The sequence below is a fragment of the Lemur catta genome, chromosome 8 (assembly GCF_020740605.2).
Source record: "Lemur catta isolate mLemCat1 chromosome 8, mLemCat1.pri, whole genome shotgun sequence".
NCBI classification, from domain to species: Eukaryota; Metazoa; Chordata; class Mammalia; order Primates; family Lemuridae; genus Lemur; species Lemur catta.
The window spans coordinates 29,006,947-29,025,653 of record NC_059135.1 but is presented as its reverse complement, the minus strand read 5'-3'; positions in this window follow the sequence as shown (position 1 = coordinate 29,025,653).

The window sequence follows — 18,707 nt, the reverse complement described above, 5'->3', positions numbered from 1 at the left end:
GTAATACAACAATTTATTCATCATTCTGTCTTCTACAATATCTAGCATAGTACCTTGCACAATAAGTATTTATAAATTAATAAATGCTTTTAAATTTTTCATAAGTGATCATTTCATGCAAATCTGTCTATAGCCTCTCACCTCATTTCCCTTGTGATTAGGTTTGTTGAGATTAGACACACCTGGGTGCCAAACCCAATAAATTCCTATTGTCATCAGATGTTATTACCAGGCTCTTTGATACCTTACAAGGAAGGTATTTTTCTTAAAAAAAAATAGACCATAGAGTTCTTTTTAGATAGCTTTTAGCCAACTCTCTCTCCTTCAAGTGCTTAGGTTAGTGAAGGCTAAATAGAAGAGAAAACAAAGTCACACTTTCAGTCATTGAGAAAAATAAGTGTGTTTTCATCAGTTCCTTTAAACCATTAAATCATTCATTCATTCAATAAGAGTTTATTAAGCTCCAGCTAAGGCCTAGGAATACAAAGACAAGAAAGACATGACATGATGCTTCAGTCTAGTGGGTAACCAAGGTAAGGAAGGCACTACTAGAGAATAGGAAGTTTGTTCCCAGGTCAGGAAAGCCTTCCCAGTAAGAGATTCTTGAACTGAATATTCAATGACAGGGAGGAGCTAACCAGATGAAGAAGGAGGGAACAGGCATTCCAGACAAAGGCAACAATATCTGTGCAGGTGTGTGGAGACACCAAACAGCACGATGCCTTAGGCTCTGCAAGTAATTCCATTTTGTCAGGACAGGCACAGAGAAGGGCCAAAGAGATGGAGGAAGGGTGGGAAGGGCCTCATTACCAAAGGGGCTCATGTGCTAAACTAAGGAGTTTGAACTTGATACTCTGGGAAATATAATAAACAATAAAATGTTTGAAGTATTTTAGGCAAAGAACAACTGGGTTTGTGGAGACAAGACTGGAGTAGGAGACAATTAGGAGGTATAGCAACAACCCAGATGAGGTGTGCTACAGGTCTTGATAAAAGCAAGAGGCAATAAAATGGGGATGAGGGACTAGATGGGAGAGATATTAAGGAGGTAGAATCTATGGGATTTGATGTATAATTGGACATGAGGGAGTAAATGAGAGGGAAACAGATGACTCTCAGGATTCTGGTTTAGGAGACTGGATGGTGGTGATCTTCTCTAAAATAAAGAGCCCAGAAAAAGGAGCAAGTTTCACAAAAAGGAGCAATTTCTGAGGTAGATATTATATACAGCACTTCCCAAATGTATTCAACCATGAAAACCCTTTTTCCAATGGCACATCACATAAGACCTGTTCCACAGAACATACTTTGGGAAATGCTGACCCAACTGGCTGAATGCCTGTATGAGAAAGAATAGTACCATAAATCCAGGCATCTCAAAGGATTTTAGACCATCATTTCCCAAAGTGTGTTCTTTGGAACTCTAGTTTCATAGGACTTTAGTAGTGTGATGTCAACAAAATTTTAAAGTTCCTTTAATAAAATAAGTGAGACATACATACTAGGTTAAACAGTTCAATAGGTTTCTAAATTAGAGAGGTTTTTAGTGGCTTTAAAATGTTAATAAGCACTGGGAACTTCTCAGATAGTTATATATAGTGCTTCTCAAATGTATTCAACCATGAAACCCTTTTTTCCAAGGGAACATCACATAACAGAGGTGTTCCACAGAACACACTTTGGGAAATGCTGACCCAAACCATATTTTTGGTTTATAGCAGGGGAAACTGTAGCCCAAGACATGAAGTGACTTGTCTAAAGTTAAATAGTTATTACTGGCAGATATTGGACTACAATCCATATCTTCTGACCCCAGTCACATTCTCTTTCTACTACATATTGCTTTATGAACTATAAACTCATTCTAGCACCTTCCACCAATCACGAGGAGAAAAATATTATAAAAAATTATGGTATATATCCTTTTAAATGAGGTTTAAAATCAGTAATTTTTAAAGGTATGCTAATTTGTAATGATTAGTACTTTACATTAGGTGAAAAGATTTGTACATTGGAAAAGTGGGACCAATTGTTACCTTAGTATGATCTTTCTAACAATTGAACAAGAGACTCATAAAATTAAATCATCTAAATAATAGGACATTTATCTAGTCATGCTAGCCCTGAGATAGCCTTAAATAAAATAAACTTTCAGAAATGGATAGAAACATTTAAATTCTTCCCAGGGCCTGTAATTCCAGCACTTTGGAGGCTAAGGCAGGAGGATCGCTTGAGACCAGGAGTTTGAGACCAGCCTGAGTAACACAGTGAGGCCCTGTCTCTACAAAAAGTTTTTTAAAAAATTAGCTGAGCACAGTGGCATATACCTATAGTCCCAGCTACTTAGGAGGCTGAGGCAGGAGGATCATTTGAGGTCAGGATTTTGAGACAAGCCTGGGCAACATAGTGAGACCTTGTCTCTAAAAAAAAAAAAAAAAAAAAAAAACTTAAAAATTAACCCAGTGTGGTGGTGCACACCTGTAGTACCAGCTACTGGGGAGGCTGGGGCAGGAGGATGGCTTGAGCCCAGGCATTTGAGGTTGCAATGAGCTATGACCAGGCCACTGCACTCCAGCCTGGGTGACAGAGTGATACCTTGTCTCTAAAATACAACAAGAACAACAAGAAACAAACAACTCTTCCAGGAATTTTAGTGTTGTTTTTTTCCGCCCTTCATATTGAAGGTGTCTGGTACTATGAAAATCCACACCAGATTTTGGCTTTCTCTCTGCACAGTTCCCCTGATTCTAAAGACTCTAATAGCTAATGGATGGTAGGGTTTTTCTCATCCTGAAATCATAATCCTTATCCCCAGAGGAAGAGCTTTAGTTCTTCCTATTCTTAGAAAAATGAGACAAATTGTTTTTTCCTAAGAGACTTCTTAGGACTCTGGAACAACTTTTGTTTTAAGAGTAGCTTCTGTACACATTACCTTTGAAACTAGTTATCAGTGTTTTAATTTACGTTTCAGTAATTCATAAAGCGTTGGTTTCATTTTTAAATGCTGTATTCATTTTTAGTAAGCAGATCAAGGACCATCACATGTGGTATGTTTTATTTTATTTTATTATTTATTTATTTTTAATTATTATTTTTTTTGAAGACAGAGTCTCAGTCTGTCACCCTGGCTAGAGTGTGGTGGCAGCATCATCCCTGGACTCAAGGGATCCTCCTGCCTCAGCCTCCCGAGTAGCTGGGACTACAGGTGCATGCCACCATGTCCTACTAATTTTTCTATTGTTTGTAGAGACAGGGTCTCACTCATGCTCAGGCTGGTCTTGAACTCTGAGCTCAAGTGATCTTCCCCGCCTGCCCTCCCAAAGTGCTAGGATTATAGGCATGAGCCAACATGCCCGGCCATCACATGTGGTATAAATATGTTGAATGTATGAATAATTAATTACTTTAAAAATTCAGTAGTCATTAATAGTGGAGAAAACACTATTATTACTCCATTTATCAAAACTATTGCTTTAGTGTTCACTGTGTCCCCAGCTCTGTCTAGAATCACTAGAGAAATATAATAAATAGTCTCTGATTTTTAAAAACGATACCACCCATTGTCTGCAAGGGTGGAAAGAAACAGGCACTTTTGTACTCACAGGTGAGAATATGAATTGTTGCAACCTTTTTCTGAAGGACAGTTTGGCAATAGACATTAAAAGGAGTAAGAACAAAACTTAGCTAAGACATTGTGGGATGATGGCAAATAATTGGAAATCCCCTAAATGTCCAGCCATAGGAGATTGTTTGAGAAAATGATGATTTGTTAGAAGAATATTTTTTGATATAAAAATATGTTCAGTTAGTCAATAAAAAAGTTACAGACATTATTTACAGTATAAATTTATTAAAAAACATATAGGAAAAATCTAGAAGGAAATGCAAGACAAAGTGTCTATTGCAGAGTGTTATGGTTTTCTTTTATTACTTTATCTTTTTTTTTTTTTTTTTGAGACAGAGTCTTACTTTGTTGCCCAGGCTAGAGTGAGTGCTGTGGCGTCAGCCCAGCTCACAGCAACCTCAAACTCCTGGACTTAAGTGATCCTACTGCCTCAGCCTCCCGAGTAAGTGGGACTACAGGCATGCGCCACCATGCTCGACTAATTTTTTTTCTATATATACTTTTAGTTGTCCAGATAATTTATTTCTATTTTTTAGTAGAGACGGGGTCTCGTTCAGGCTGGTCTCAAACTCCTGACCTCGAGCGATCCACCCGCCTCGGCCTCCCAGAGTGCTAGGATTACAGGCGTGAGCCACCGCGCCCGGCCTCTTTTATTACTTTATCTTTTAACAATGAACTTGTATTCTTTAACTGGCAATTAAAATGAATGAACTAAATCAATATGGAGAAAAATCTCTAAAACATATTGAGGAAAACAACACATAAAGCATATATTACTTAATAGAAGATAATTAATTTTACTTTAAAAGGGATCTCTGCATTCAAGAAATTTTGCTCATGAGACAAGAACATACGAAATAACCAGAGAACAACTAAATACTAAGCTCTGATACACATTGTAAGTATAATAGGTGTTAAGGGAACAGCGAAATCAATTGAGGTTGGAGCAGGTTAAGATGATTTCACGGAAGAAGTGAGACTTAGCTGGCACTTGGAATCTGAATGCCATGGAGAGACACTTAGAGTTAGGGGTAGTTATATAAGGTGAGGAGGGCCTCACATGGTCCATACTAGAGGCATCTCACCCCTCCCTGTCAAATATTAACAACTGCAGAATGGTTGATCCTTGCCTGTAAGCTTCTTTCTGCTTCTTGCCTACAAGTGTGATTTACATACCCTAAGTAATGTAAATATGTAGCAAATAGAGTATGACATATCCTCTGTAATATTTTTAAAAGTTATTTTAGTTGTTTTTTTTAGGAGTAGCCCTCTGGGGAGGCATTTTATCTGCAAAATCTGTAGAACGGGACATTTCCAGATATTTATTTAGAACAAATACAAACTATTATGCAAGAGCAGTTGTCACAACAACCTGAACCCTTGTGAATGTTCTGACGTCTATACCAATCAGACCACAGATGAATTCAACCAGTCAGAACTCAGCAATTCTCTGATTACACACACATTACAGAGTGCTATTTTTATGCCAGCTTTTGAAGGTGATAACTAAATTGCTAATAGTAGTAGTAACTAAAAGCAATTTTAGATTTTCCTAATATTATATATTTATCATTTAACACATTTTTCCTTTATAATTCATTTAGAGCAGTGGTCCCCAACCTTTTTGGCACCAGGGACTGGTTTCATGGAAGACGATCTTTCCATGGACCAGGGTGGGGGTGAGAGGTTGAGGATGGTTTGGGGATGATTCAAAAGCATTACATTTATTGTGTACTTTATTTCTCTTATTATTACATTGTAACATATAATGAAATAATTATACAACTCACCATAATGCAGAATCAGTGGGAGACCTAAGCTTGTTTTCCTGCTACTAGATGGTTCCATTTGCAGGTGATGGGAGACAGTGACACCCAAAGCGTGTTGCTTATGTCCAGTCTACTCCATAATCTGATTTTAGTTGGTGTCACTGCAGAAAACCCTGCTTCACAAAGATAGGATGTTGGAAATGGAAGCAGGCTTTTCAGTGCTTTTGTGGCAGTTTCAGGATATTCCGCCTTGACTTTAATCCAGAATGTACGGAGATTTGAAGTTGTCTCAAACATACTTTAAAGGCCACCATCATTTGTGATCTCAAGCAGTTCATTCTCTTCTAGCATGGACCATTGATTCACCTGGCTTATTCACAAATGGATCGTGGATCCTTTCCTTCCTAGTTCAGGGGTGTTTTGTGGTTGGGAAGTAATGCTCAAACTCTTTTGGAAGCTGAGATAGGTGATCATGCACCAGCTGGGAGAAATAAGGCCCTGGCTCATCCTCTTTCAAAATCTCTGCTAATGTTTGAAACATGTCAAAAATCCCAATGTTCACTTGTTGCCCCCATAATTCCAGTTTGTCTTTGAATGCAGCCACTTTATATACTGACTTGAACACAGTTGTCCTTCTCCCCTGAAATGACAGGTTGAGTTTGTTGAGTAGGCTGAATATATCACACAAGCAATTAAGTTTTGCAACCCATTCCATGTCACTGAAATGTGCTGCCAGTAGTGACTGTTTTTCTAAATTTCTGGAGTGGCTCTTGTAACTCAAAAACTCTGGCCAGTGATCTATCTTTAGGAAGTCATCTCACTTCTGTGTGTAAGAGAAGACACGTGTGCTCTGTGTCCATCTCTTCACAGAACTACACAAACAGACGTGAACAAAGGGCTTGTAATTTAATGTGGTTGATAATTTTAATCACATCCTGCAAAATGTTGTTTAGTTCAGGTGACATTTTTCGGCTAGCCAGCTTTTCTCTATGGATAACACAGTGGGTTGTCTCAAGTTCAGAAGTGACCTCCTTGACCTGAACAGTGAAACCAGAAAGCTGTCCAGTCACGGCAGCTGCTCCGTTCTTGCATATACCAACACAAAATGACCAATTCAATTTCCTGATATGTAATCATTCCACGACTTGGATAGTTCTGCAGCTGTGGTGTTGGTTGGCAACAAAAGTGCACATCACATATCCTCATGCACATTCTCCTGAAAAATATATTGCACAAAAACAAGCATTGTTGCCTTGTTGTCAATATCAGTAGACTTGTCAACCTGTAGAGCATACCATGGTGACTCATTAATCTTCTGTAACAATTGTGCTTCAATATCCTCTGCTATTTCATCAACGCATCTAGTTATGGTGCTAGCTGAAGGAGGAACACATGCCACCTTTTGAACTGCAGCCTCTCCTAAAAGTTCGTAGCAAATGTCCTTAGCAGCAGGCAAGATCAACTCTTCACCAATAGTAAAGGGCTTCTTAGATTTAGCAATGCGGTTAGCCACTAAGAATGATGCTATCCATTCAGACACATTTGATGAAGTAGTGGCCTTCAATAATTGCTTCTGTTCTTTGTGTTCATGGTTTTTTCTTTTGAAAAACTCCAAAGGCTTGTCTTTTAATGTGAGGTGCTTGGTCTTCATGTAGTGAAGCAGTTTTGAAGGTTTCATGGCTTCATTGGATAGCCAGTCACCACATATTGTACAAAGCGGGCTTAGAGAACGTGAATCACCTGTTGCAATGACCCATAATTTAAGTAGGACTCTTGGTATTTTCTTTTAGATGCAGCTTTCATTTTGTTGGCAGTCTTAGTCTTCTGCTGTCTCATCATTGGGTCTTTCCCCCTTGATGGGAGCTGGAGAGTTTCTTTGAGAAGCTCTCCGACGACATTTGTTTTTACTTATTTTTGCTAGGTTTAGCTTGTGGGCTTAGCAGAACTGTGACTGAGACAAGTGCACAGTGAGGGAAAGAGTTGCGGGTGGAAGTAGTAAATAAAGTAATGGGTGGGCCATGCATGGACTAAAATAAGTGTCAGATTCTGACTTAAAGCCTGCTACCAGATGTGGCTGTACAATTGAAGTACATCAACTCACTTGCCATTATTAAACCTGCCACCAGATGCGGCTTTATAAGTGAAGTAAGATGCTCACTTGCCACTATAAAGCCTGCCACCAGATGCAGCTTAATTATTACTTGCCACTCACTGATAGGGTTTTGATACGAGTCTGCAAGCAATTGATTTATTATGGTCTCTTTGAAGTCAAACTTCTCTGCTAATGATAATCTGTATTTGCAGCCACTCTCCAGAACTAGCATCACCACAACTCCAACTCAGACCATCAGGCATTAGATTCTCATAAGGAGCACACAACCTAGGTCTCTAGCCTATGCAACTTACTGTAGGGTTTGCGCTCCCACGAGAATCAAGTGCCACTGTTGATCTGACAAGAGGTGGAGCTCAGGTGGTACAATGATAGGGAGCTGCTATAAATACAGATGAAGCTTTGCTTGCTCACCCACTGCTCACCTCCTGCTGTGTGGCCCGGTTCCTAGCATGCCATGGACTGGTACTGGTCCGTGGTCTGGGGGTTGGGGATCGCAGATTTAGGGGATTGGTGAGTGAGTTGAGAAATTATTCTCTCCCATTGCTACCTCATGGTCATATTTGTGTGATTCTTTGTACTGCCTGACAAAAGCTGTTTGAAGATATGTCATGGAAAAGCAAAGTAAACAGATGACTAGCTGATCTCTAGAACTTTTGTTCAGTTATGTGCTTTGAGGCAAGGCTATGCCAAAGAACATGACATCACCTAAGTGCTGTCACTGGGTCCCATCAGTCATGCCTTTCAAATGTCCCTATATTGTCCCTTCTTCACTGTTCTCTCTGCTACCACTCCTCTCAGAACCATCATCTCACACCAGGGTTTTGCAGAAGCCTATGGGCTTGTTTCCTGTAAGCCTTTATCTTTCCTTTTGAAACACCCTGCATAATACTCCTAACCAATCTCTAGTACTACCAGGACCACTTTCACTGTGTCATTTTTCTGTTAAAAAATTTAAAAATGTATGATGTTTTTATTTTGAAAAATATGCATCACAAAATTTCATGTCCAGTATAGTCTGACATTGTTGAAAACAAAAACCCAAGCCCACAAATATGTATATATGTATATATATTTGTTGTATTAATTTCCTATTGCTTCTGGAACAGATTACCAAAAATTCAGTTGTTCAAAACAATACAGTTGTTATCTTACAGTTCTGGAGGTCGGAAATCCAAAATCAGCCTCCATGGGCTAAAATCAAGGGTTGACTGGAAGCTCTAGGGGAAAATCCATTTCATTGCCTTTTCTAGCTTCTAGGAGTTGCCTGCATTCCCTGGCTTATGGCTCCATCCTCAATCTTCAAAGCCAGCAGTGTAGCATCTTCCAATCTCTCTCTGACTCTGACTCTCCTGCCTCTCTTGTAAGGACCACTGTGATTACATCGGGCCCATTCAAATAATTCAAGATAATCATTCTACCTCAAGATCCTTAATCACAACTGCAAAATCCATTTCCCATGTAAAGTAACATATTCATAGTTTCCAGAAATTAGGATATGGATATCTCTGGGGGGGAGGGGCATTATTCTATCTATTACACCTATCCATAGACACAGACAAATGCACCATATACATGAAAAACTAAAAGGAAGTATGCCAAAACATTAACAGATTGATTATTTCTATGTTAAGAACTTCATCATTTCAAAAATGATCTTGCGATACTTTTATATTCATAGAGAATGTCAATAACAAAAACAATTCAATAAGTGTTACTATAGAGGACATCTGCTATTTCCTTTGCTCTGCGCTCTTTTCTTCTGGAGACAGCATGTTTTCTTTGGAACTGCTCCTCTCCACCCAGCCCCCAACTCAACTCTACAGTTCTAAGAGCTTCATGGTACCTCCTTACCCTGATAACAGGGAAGAACATGTGATCCACACTGGGGTAAACAGAGGCATTCCCAGCATTTTTTCTCTCTTTCTTTCTTTTAACTGGAATTAGGAGAAAAAGTGAATTCTCTGATGGAACACTCAGGAAAATGCAAAACAGAAAATGCTGGTGACTATGAATCTAATATGATAGAAAACATGAGAACCAAGTAGAGATGAGGAAAACAGAGAGGATGAATCCTGGCGGTATTTGCATCCTTGGTTTGGGTTGTCTGAGGACCGGTCATATTTCCCTCCTTTCCTAGGTTTGGATATGTAAACCAATAGATTCCCCTTTCTGCCAAGATTGACCTATCATTTGCAACAAAAGAGTCAGGATTAAAATAGTTAGGGATGTTTTTAAGCCTGCAACAATTCCTTGTTGCTTATAACTGTCTCAAATTATTAATAGCTCTTCTGACTGGCTTCAAAGCTGTTCACAACCCTCTCCTCCTCTGCCTCCACTTCGCTCTGGCTGGCTTCTCATGTTTTCTTACTCAGTTTACAGAGTTTGCTTTTGTGGCTTTGCTCTTGTCAGTCACCTTGTCTGTACTACCTATACCTCCCCTCCCTGCCCATCAAAATCCTATCCAATCATCCTAGCCACCTCCATGAAACATTCTCCAAATCTGCTAGGGAAGGCGTCCCTCTCTGAACATTTATAATATGCAAGGTCTGTACCATGCATTCCACACCTATGTCCACTTCTTATGGTTTCAGGTCACCCCAAATAAATTATTAACCCCCAAGGACAAGAACCATACTATGTTTTACAAATTGCACTCATACAACCAGCTGTGCATGTTAATTGATTAAATCACAGGTTAAGCAAAACAGAAATATTAAGGTACCGTCCTTCAAAGAAGAAAGCGCAATGGCCATTGTGAATATTTATAAGTTAGAAACGGCCTGGGACATTGGAGGACAATTTTCATGATGCTAAGTTGTCATCCTTATGCTACATGTTTTCTCATCATTTCCACAAAGATAATTTAAGAATAGGAAGTAAGACCTGATGGAAAAAGAAGCACCCAGAATTATTTAGCTGTGGGAATGGAAAATGGAAGAAGAGAACCTAACAACCTTAACATTTGTAAAACTTTGCTGTTCAAAAGATAGTTTCTTTCTCCCTGGGAATTAAGACTGAGGTGGGGAATAAGCACATAATCACATAATGAAATTTAAGTGTGTCTAGATAGATTTTTCACCGTAAGGGTGTCAAACAATAAAATGAATTCTGAACTCTGAACTTTATATAATGTATTCTTAAGTTCTAAAAAAAACTTTGGAAATGGCTTTAGGATGATTTTGCCTGAAGGTAAGGAATTGAATAAGATCATCACAAAAATTTCTTATAAACTCTAAGAATCTATTTTATAAAACTTTAATTTTATACAGAGGGGAGGAAAATGTTTAATTTTTAAATATTATGGCCCCATATTCAGATGCTTTTATCATTTTCTCCATGAAAGGAGGATCTCTTATTCCAAATATATATGGGGATAAGTTAAAAACCTTCATCTGATCTATTTATCTGCTTTCTTCTAAAAGAGAACTTAACTGTGCTCAGTTGTAACCCTATTTCTGCCTTTGAAATTATATCTGCCTTTTTTTTTTGCATCAAGTGGAAGTATAAATTTTAAGTCCAAATCAGGTATTAAAAACACTCAAAAATATTCCCTGCCTGGACAATGACACCCTTTTCCCAATAATTCTAACATGAGCACAAAACAGAGCCCAACTCTGTGCAGTTCGGTGCATCAGGACCGCTAGAGCACCAATGACATTCCCCAGCCCACATCCAGAGGGAGGGAGAAATGAGTAGGTAGAGTACAGGGCACTTTTAGGGCAATAAAACTCTTCTGTATGATACTGTAAAGGTGGATACATGACATTATATATTTGTCCAAATCCATAGAAAATACACTACAAAGAGTGAACCCCAATGTAAACTAGGGACTTTAGTTAACAATAATATATCAATATTGTCTCATCAGTTGTAACAAATGTACCACCCTAATATGTTAATAATAGGGAAACTGGGGAAGAAGCGTAAAGGGAACATACGGGAACACTCTGTACTTTCCATTCAATTTTTCTATAAATCTAAAACTGCTCCAAAATTGTCTATTTTCTTTAAAAAAGCGATTCCACACACCTGAATTAGTCCTTATTTAGGGAAAAGAAAGTATGAAATAGCTATATTGCTATCTCTTGTTAAGAATATTATGCATTACCAATATCTGTAATAAATTGTCTCCCCAATCTTTTAAACATCCAAGAAAACCTTGTTGCTGTAATGATCAGAGGCTCATTGGAAATAAATTAAACTTGAAGGAATGAATATTTTCTGTGACTTTGCTTACACACTATGAGCTGACATTGGGGAGAATACCAACTTTTCCTCCGTAAGTAACTGATAATAGTGTGGCAAACTTTCTCCTTTCCTTGTCTACCTCTATTTCTACAGCAACAACTCAGTATCCATTTGGCTTTTATTTGGTGGAAAAAAAGCTACATTGGCATCGACGCTGGATCATGGATAGATAGCAGTTAATATTTTCATTCAGTGTTCTTGTTGTTACACTATATTTTAGAACTTGACCATATAATGGGCTTACCAGTACTCCAGAAAGAATAAATTCCTCTTGAAGCCCGCTATTATGGACTTTACAGAAGTTGAACCCTGAGTATTGTTAAAGGCAAATAAAAGGATACTATTAAGAGCACATAACAGGGAATACACTTGAGGAATGAGTGTTGCCTGTGAGTTCAGGGAGCAAATGAATGGGGGAAATGAAATGATTGCTCGAATGAATGGGGTGGTTTGAGGAATGATACAGGACTATGTATTTAAACGTACACTGGTACACCAAATGCTTCATATATATTTCAAGATCCTCTTCGCAGATGAAAATAGCTAGTTCTTACATGTTGTTCACTGCAGTAAACAACACTGGATTTTTTTCTAAAGAATATCCATTGTTGGTGAAAGGGACCAATTACTCTGTCTCAGTAGAGGAAGGAGGTATATCTTCTTTGTGTTTCTCTGTTTGGTTGTTCTGGCTCTGAATCTCAATCCTCAAATTCTCACAGGTGAAAAAAAAATTTTTTTGTTTTCTTAAATTAATTTTGACTCCCATTCCATGACAAAGGCAGAAATTCAAGATCAATCATTGTTGTGGCTACCCTCCCCTCTTGTTCCCAAGCTCCTGCCAAGGAAGTGCAGAGGCCTTACACAGCCTCAAAGCACAGGGCAGGTCCTTCTGTCATCTGCCTACCCTGATCCCGCTGGTCCCGTGGAGGGGCCTTCTGTCATAGTCCTTAGAGTCCCTCAGATCCAAGGGCCTTGCTACTTTCATACCGCCCTTCGATACAGGAGCCTTTGGCGAGCTAGAAATGCTTGGCCACCTCTTCAGGGCACTGCCGGGGAAGAGAGGACAGGACAGGAGTACACACTCATCTCTCATTTTCAAGGCATACCCACCCTTTTCAACCAAAGTTTTCTTTTTCCACTTAGTTCTCTTTTCCCTCCAGAGAATCCAGCGTGGACTTCTCTGTGGGCTTAGGCATTTGCGGCGGGGAGGGGAAAAAAAAAAACAAGAAGGGAAGTATCTTTCAAACAACTTCTGCTTTCCTTTCCTCCTTGTGACATATTAATACTTGCAAGGCAAACAAGCACGGGGCCTACTACCTTCGTGAATATGGGATGAGAAAGAGGAAAATACACAGATGAAGCCATAAATACACATCTCAAAGGCTTCATCCTCCCACATAGTCAGATTGCCCAATCTTGCTCAGCTGACTCAATAGGGAGAGTCTTTTGCCTGCAAACGGGTTAATCACTAGTAAGCTGCTTGATAGCTACCATCTTCTACAAGTTCACCCAGAAATTCTGATTGAGAAGAAAAGTCAAAGGTCAGAGAAAGAAAAATGGGTGCATGGAATTGTTTCCATACTTCACATTTATTTTTGTGGTTTTTTTTTTTTTTTTTTTTTTTGAGAGGGGGTTTTACTATATCGCCCAGGCTGGTCACGAACTCCTGGGCTTAAGTGATCCTCCCACCTCAGCCTTCCAAGTAGCTGGGATCACAGGAATGAGCCACATTTATTTTTGTTATAAGTTTAATTCCAGTAGGTAAAATATTAAAGTATGAGCACATAAAATCTGGGTCAATTGATAAATTTTAAAAAATTTCAGTAGGGACTGTCCTGACTCTCCCTTAAAAAAATGTGGATGAAAATGTAATTTAGATAGTTACAATTATACTATAAGAAGAATCACCTGATGATTTGTAATAAATCCCCTCGCCTGTATTTATGTTTAACTTGCATTCACGGATTTTTTTCCCCTAAAATAACTTGGTAAACAGCAAGGCAAGTCACTACCAGTAGTTTCTTCAATGATAATGTTTGCAACTTCTGTAATAACTTTTGCTCTATAATTACTATTTTTCTTTTCCTAGAAGCTCACGAATTGACAAAGGGAAACAGGAGTTTCCATTTTGTCTGGAGATTTTGTATTCTCTGTTCCTCTGCTTCAGTTTTGGATACATTTATGCATGTGACAGCAACTCTAAGTAAAAGTTATAATTAGAATACCATGGTAGTGTAGGATGAGATATATATGTATGTATATATATATATATACATACATATATATATAACAGAGCTTCTTTGCTGTTACCACAACAAATAATGGGAAACCACAAAGGTTTCTTATGCATTTTTCTATTTGAAGAGCCATCCATATAGAATATTTGTCAGAGCTCTACCCTGCACTAAGTGATATATTTTTTCTACATATTTTTACCATCTTTCTTATTGATATTTTTCTGATTTTGTGTAACAAAAACATTCTTTCCTTTAAGTATTATCCAAAGGGACCATAGCTTTTAGTAAAATATCAGTGTTTGTTTAAACTATTTTTTAGTTAGGTTATATTTCCTTAAACTTATTCTAAAGAAGACGATGTGTACATCTGCTACTGATTATCCATGTCTATATATCATGGTTCATAGAACTAGGGACATTAAAACTGCACACGTGGAAGGCCAACAAAAGAAGCTATTAGCTCTCAGTATAATGTGAGGATGTGTGCCTGATTCTTTCCTGAAGGCTCCAAGAAGGAGAGGAAAAATCTTTTTCTTCCAGCATTCTCTAAGCATCACAGTAACTGAAGAGCAAATTATCTATATGAAAATTTTTATCACATAGAAACATATACTCCTAGAGTATCATATAGAACAAAGAATTATCATAGATGACTCCTTCTGGATTTTTGGCTTTGCCTAACCTCTTCTCACTCTAATCCATGTCAGGTAGACCTGGGTATTCACTCACTCAAAAACTTTTACTGAGGGCTCACTGTGTATCAGGTATATTACTAGAGACATAAAAGCAAATGCAGTCTGGGGCTGAAATGCTGAATTGTGTCCCAGGGTCACTGTGGGAGCTCAACTCTACTGACTAGTTTGGCTTTGGGGGTGGTGGCGGGGTGAGAGTGGAGGTTTTAAGTTCCAGATTGACCACCTGGCATAGGGTGGGTGGCTTTGAAGGCTAAGGCAATGGGATGCTGTGCAGCCAGACAGTCTATTTAGAGCACAGCTATGCAGTAATGTTAGAGCAATGAACAGAAGCCCAGGCAAGTGGTTGGTAGGTAGTAGGGAGGCCTGGAAGTGGGTAGCCTTCCCTGGTTATGGGTCTAGGGTTTGGGATATCATTTCGTTTCCCAGAGGACAAGTGCAAGGTGGATCACAGGTCTAGAGTAACTAGAGTGGGAACTACAAAAGATACTATCGTTTGCTACCCAGAAGCTTTCCCAGCCTCCCTCCCTTGCTGTTAGGGGTGGTCTATGTGATCCAATTCCAGCGCAAGAGATATTAAGGTATAACTATTGGGAGTAAGGAGTAGCCTTCTGGGAAGTCTTTTACTTTCCTGGTAGACAGGGATAAGCATAAATGCTAGAAATATTTTTTTCTTCCTTTTGGTTTCTGGCCTTGAATACAAGCACTCTGTATGTTGCATCAGTATGTAGTGATCAAAGGCAACATGCTAAGCTTGGTGGAATAAAAAGAGAGAAGCAGGCTGGGTTGTTGATGTAGTAAAGCCATTGCTCCATGGCCTGTCCCAGTCTTCTTGTCATGTGGGAAAAAAATGAACACTTCTTTCGTTAAGCCACTGTTGGGATTTCTGTTGCTTACAGTCAAACATATTTCTAATTGAAATATTTAGGTTATTAAATGTGAAATGTCTGATTTCGAATCAAAAGTGTAGTTTATTATATCTCAAACAAGAAGCAGTACGATTGATCAAAGTATGTGCCTAAACTATTGACACAGTTTTGCCATCTTAACTGTAGCTTTTTTATGCCAGCAGCAAAGAAGCCTGCAGAGCAAGTGGGGATGAAATCACAAAAGTTGTTTTCCACAGCTTATGGAGAATTGAATATTTTTCCTTGTGAGAGGTGGTCTAAAGCCTGGAAGAAGTCGTAGTCAGTTGGTTCAGGATCTGGTGAATACAGTGGATGACAGACAGTTTCCAAGTCCAGCTGCTGTAGTTTAAGCAGCGTTGTTTGTGTGACATGTGGTTGAGTGTTGTCTTATAAGGGGATTGGCCAGTCTCTATCTACCAATCTCTGCTGCTTAATCTCAAGCATCCTCATCATTTCGTCCAACTGATTGAAGTAGACATCCACTGTAATTGATTTACCGGGTTTCATGAAATTGTTATAGTGGATAATACCAGCGCTGGACCACCAAACAGACACCATTAGCTTTTTTTTTTTTTTGATAAATATTCAGTTTTGGATTGTGTTTTGGCACTTCATTTTTATCCAACCATTGTGCCGGACACTTGCAATTGTCAAAAAGAATCCATTTTTCATCACATGTAACAATATGGTGTAGAAATGGTTCATCTTTATGTCATGACAGCAAAAAAAGGCTAGCTTCCAGATGATTTCTCTTCTGACGCTCATTTAATTCATGCGGTACCCATCTATCCAGCTTCTTTACCTTGCCTATTTGTTTCAAATGGTCCAATATTGTTGGAATAGTAACATCAAACCTTGCTGCTAATTCACGCATAGGTCCCCACAAGGATTTCTTTACCTGCTTGATTATGCCTGAAATTCTTTTTCTTAACAACTTCTTTCATTGCCAATTAGAGATAAAAGACAAATAAATGCCTAGTTGAAGAGGTACATTGACTGAACCTCATTCATAGCATGGTAATAGGCCAATTAATCAACAAACCTAAGTGACTGATTTGGGGGAAGCAATGGGTCCTTGAAGGATGATGAGGTGGAGAGAGGCTGCATCGGGCAGGAAGACTGGGATGAGTCTTATTAAAAATGGGAGGATGGGGACCCTAAAGGCAAATGCCATTTATTCCACTCAAGAATATTCCTTTTGAGTTGCACAATACACAGTTCTTGTTATATAGAAGGGTGTATGTGTTTGTGTATGTGATTTAAACATTGCCAAATTCACCATAAAGCAGTTTCATTCCAGATAGAATAGGTCCAGGTTTACATAGTAAACTATTATGTAACCACTGTTAATCACTCCTATTAACTAAAATAATAGTGATGACACTAAAGATGTATATATGACCATGTTATTTCTGACAGAAACACACAAAGTGTGCAAATTCAGATGATTCACCCAAATCATTGGCTCCATCTCTTTCTCAAAGAGGAAGAAGCTGAAATCCTATTATCCCTCTGTGTGCTTGTGATGCTCTGTCTCCATTTACTTTTACATCTTAGGAGCAGCTCACCTCTAATGCCAACTTAGGAGTTTTTATTTTCCATTTTAATCACTGAGTAAATGATTTTTTTCATATTTTAAGTATATATTTTATCAGAAAATTATTGCACTATGAATTTGATGTGAAAGCTAAAAGCATAAGTGAGTGCTTCATATCAATTAAATTGAAATTGGGGGCTGGGAGTGGTGGCTCACACACTTTGGGAGGCTGAGGCAGGAGGATTGCTTGAAGCCAGGAGTTTGAGGCTGCAGTGAGCTATGATGATGCCACTGCACTCTAGCTGGGGTGACAGAGTGAGACTCTGTCTCAAAAAAAAAAAGTTGAAATTGGGCTGACATTATTTTCCTCGTGTACATTCCATATATGCTGTGAACATGGCATGAAATAAAGTTTTTACAGCAAGAAAAGAGTGCTGAAGGCCATTTTTGTTAATATTGAATGGTTGTTATTTTTCTACTTATTTTTTAGGAAAATAAATTTTATTTTTAATTTTTAGAAGTAAAAAATTTATAATACTTAAAACTGTTAAAACTTAGTTGATAATCTCATACAACATTAATGTTTTTTTTTCTTTTCTTGAAAATACTCAAATACACTTGCATTTCATCCCTTAGAAACAGACTACAGGATATTTTCATTTAATAAGTACTGGGAAGAAAAAAATTCTACAACATCAGTGTTTTTCATCATCATACTTGTAATATCGAGTTTTATGTCAATTTAAACTATCTCAGAAGAAAAAACAACAAAATTAAAATCAGTGGTTCTCTTATCTTTAGTTCTGTTTCCACAAATAAAACCTAATACTTTTCACAATAAGAATTATTTTTTAAAGTCTAGAAAAGAATTTTCTGATCCTTGAATCTTTTAAAATCACGTTTAAAAGTATGCTATGTGGAAATTAAGGACATGACAAAAATAAAAGGAAAAAAATTATGACAATTCTTCCTGCCTCTTATGGTTAAGGCTGTTGCTAGAATATGGCTCCTGAGTCAGGGCCTAGATTTCCCAGCCTCCCTTGCATCTAGGTGTGTGTCCATGTGATAGTTCTGGCCAATGGAATGTGAACAGGAGTGCGGTTGCCACTTCTGGGCCAAGACTTTCAAAAAACAGGTATGCCTTTTCTATCTGCAGTCTCCTCTGCCATCTCTTCTCCTTCTCCTTCTGGCTGGAGGCACGTGACAATGGGGCCCTACCGGAACTGGAGCCACAGATGCATTGAATCTGGGTTTTCAAATCAGCATCTGGAAGAAAGCTGCCTACCAACCTATTTTGAGGCAAAATAAACACCAAAATGTGTAATAGCTGAAAGACATTAGAAGCTTATTTGTTATCAGTAGCTAGTGTTACGCCAGCAATACGCGTACACTTTTTACTGTCATTTATGGGAAATTTCCAATAAAAGATTCTGCTTACTTGAATGAATAGATGAGACTCATTTGCAATTAACAGCACCATTTGGATGTACACTAACTTTTTAAATTGTGATAAAAAAATACAACATACATTTACCCCCTTAACAATTTTTAAGTGCACATTACAGTATTGGTTAACTG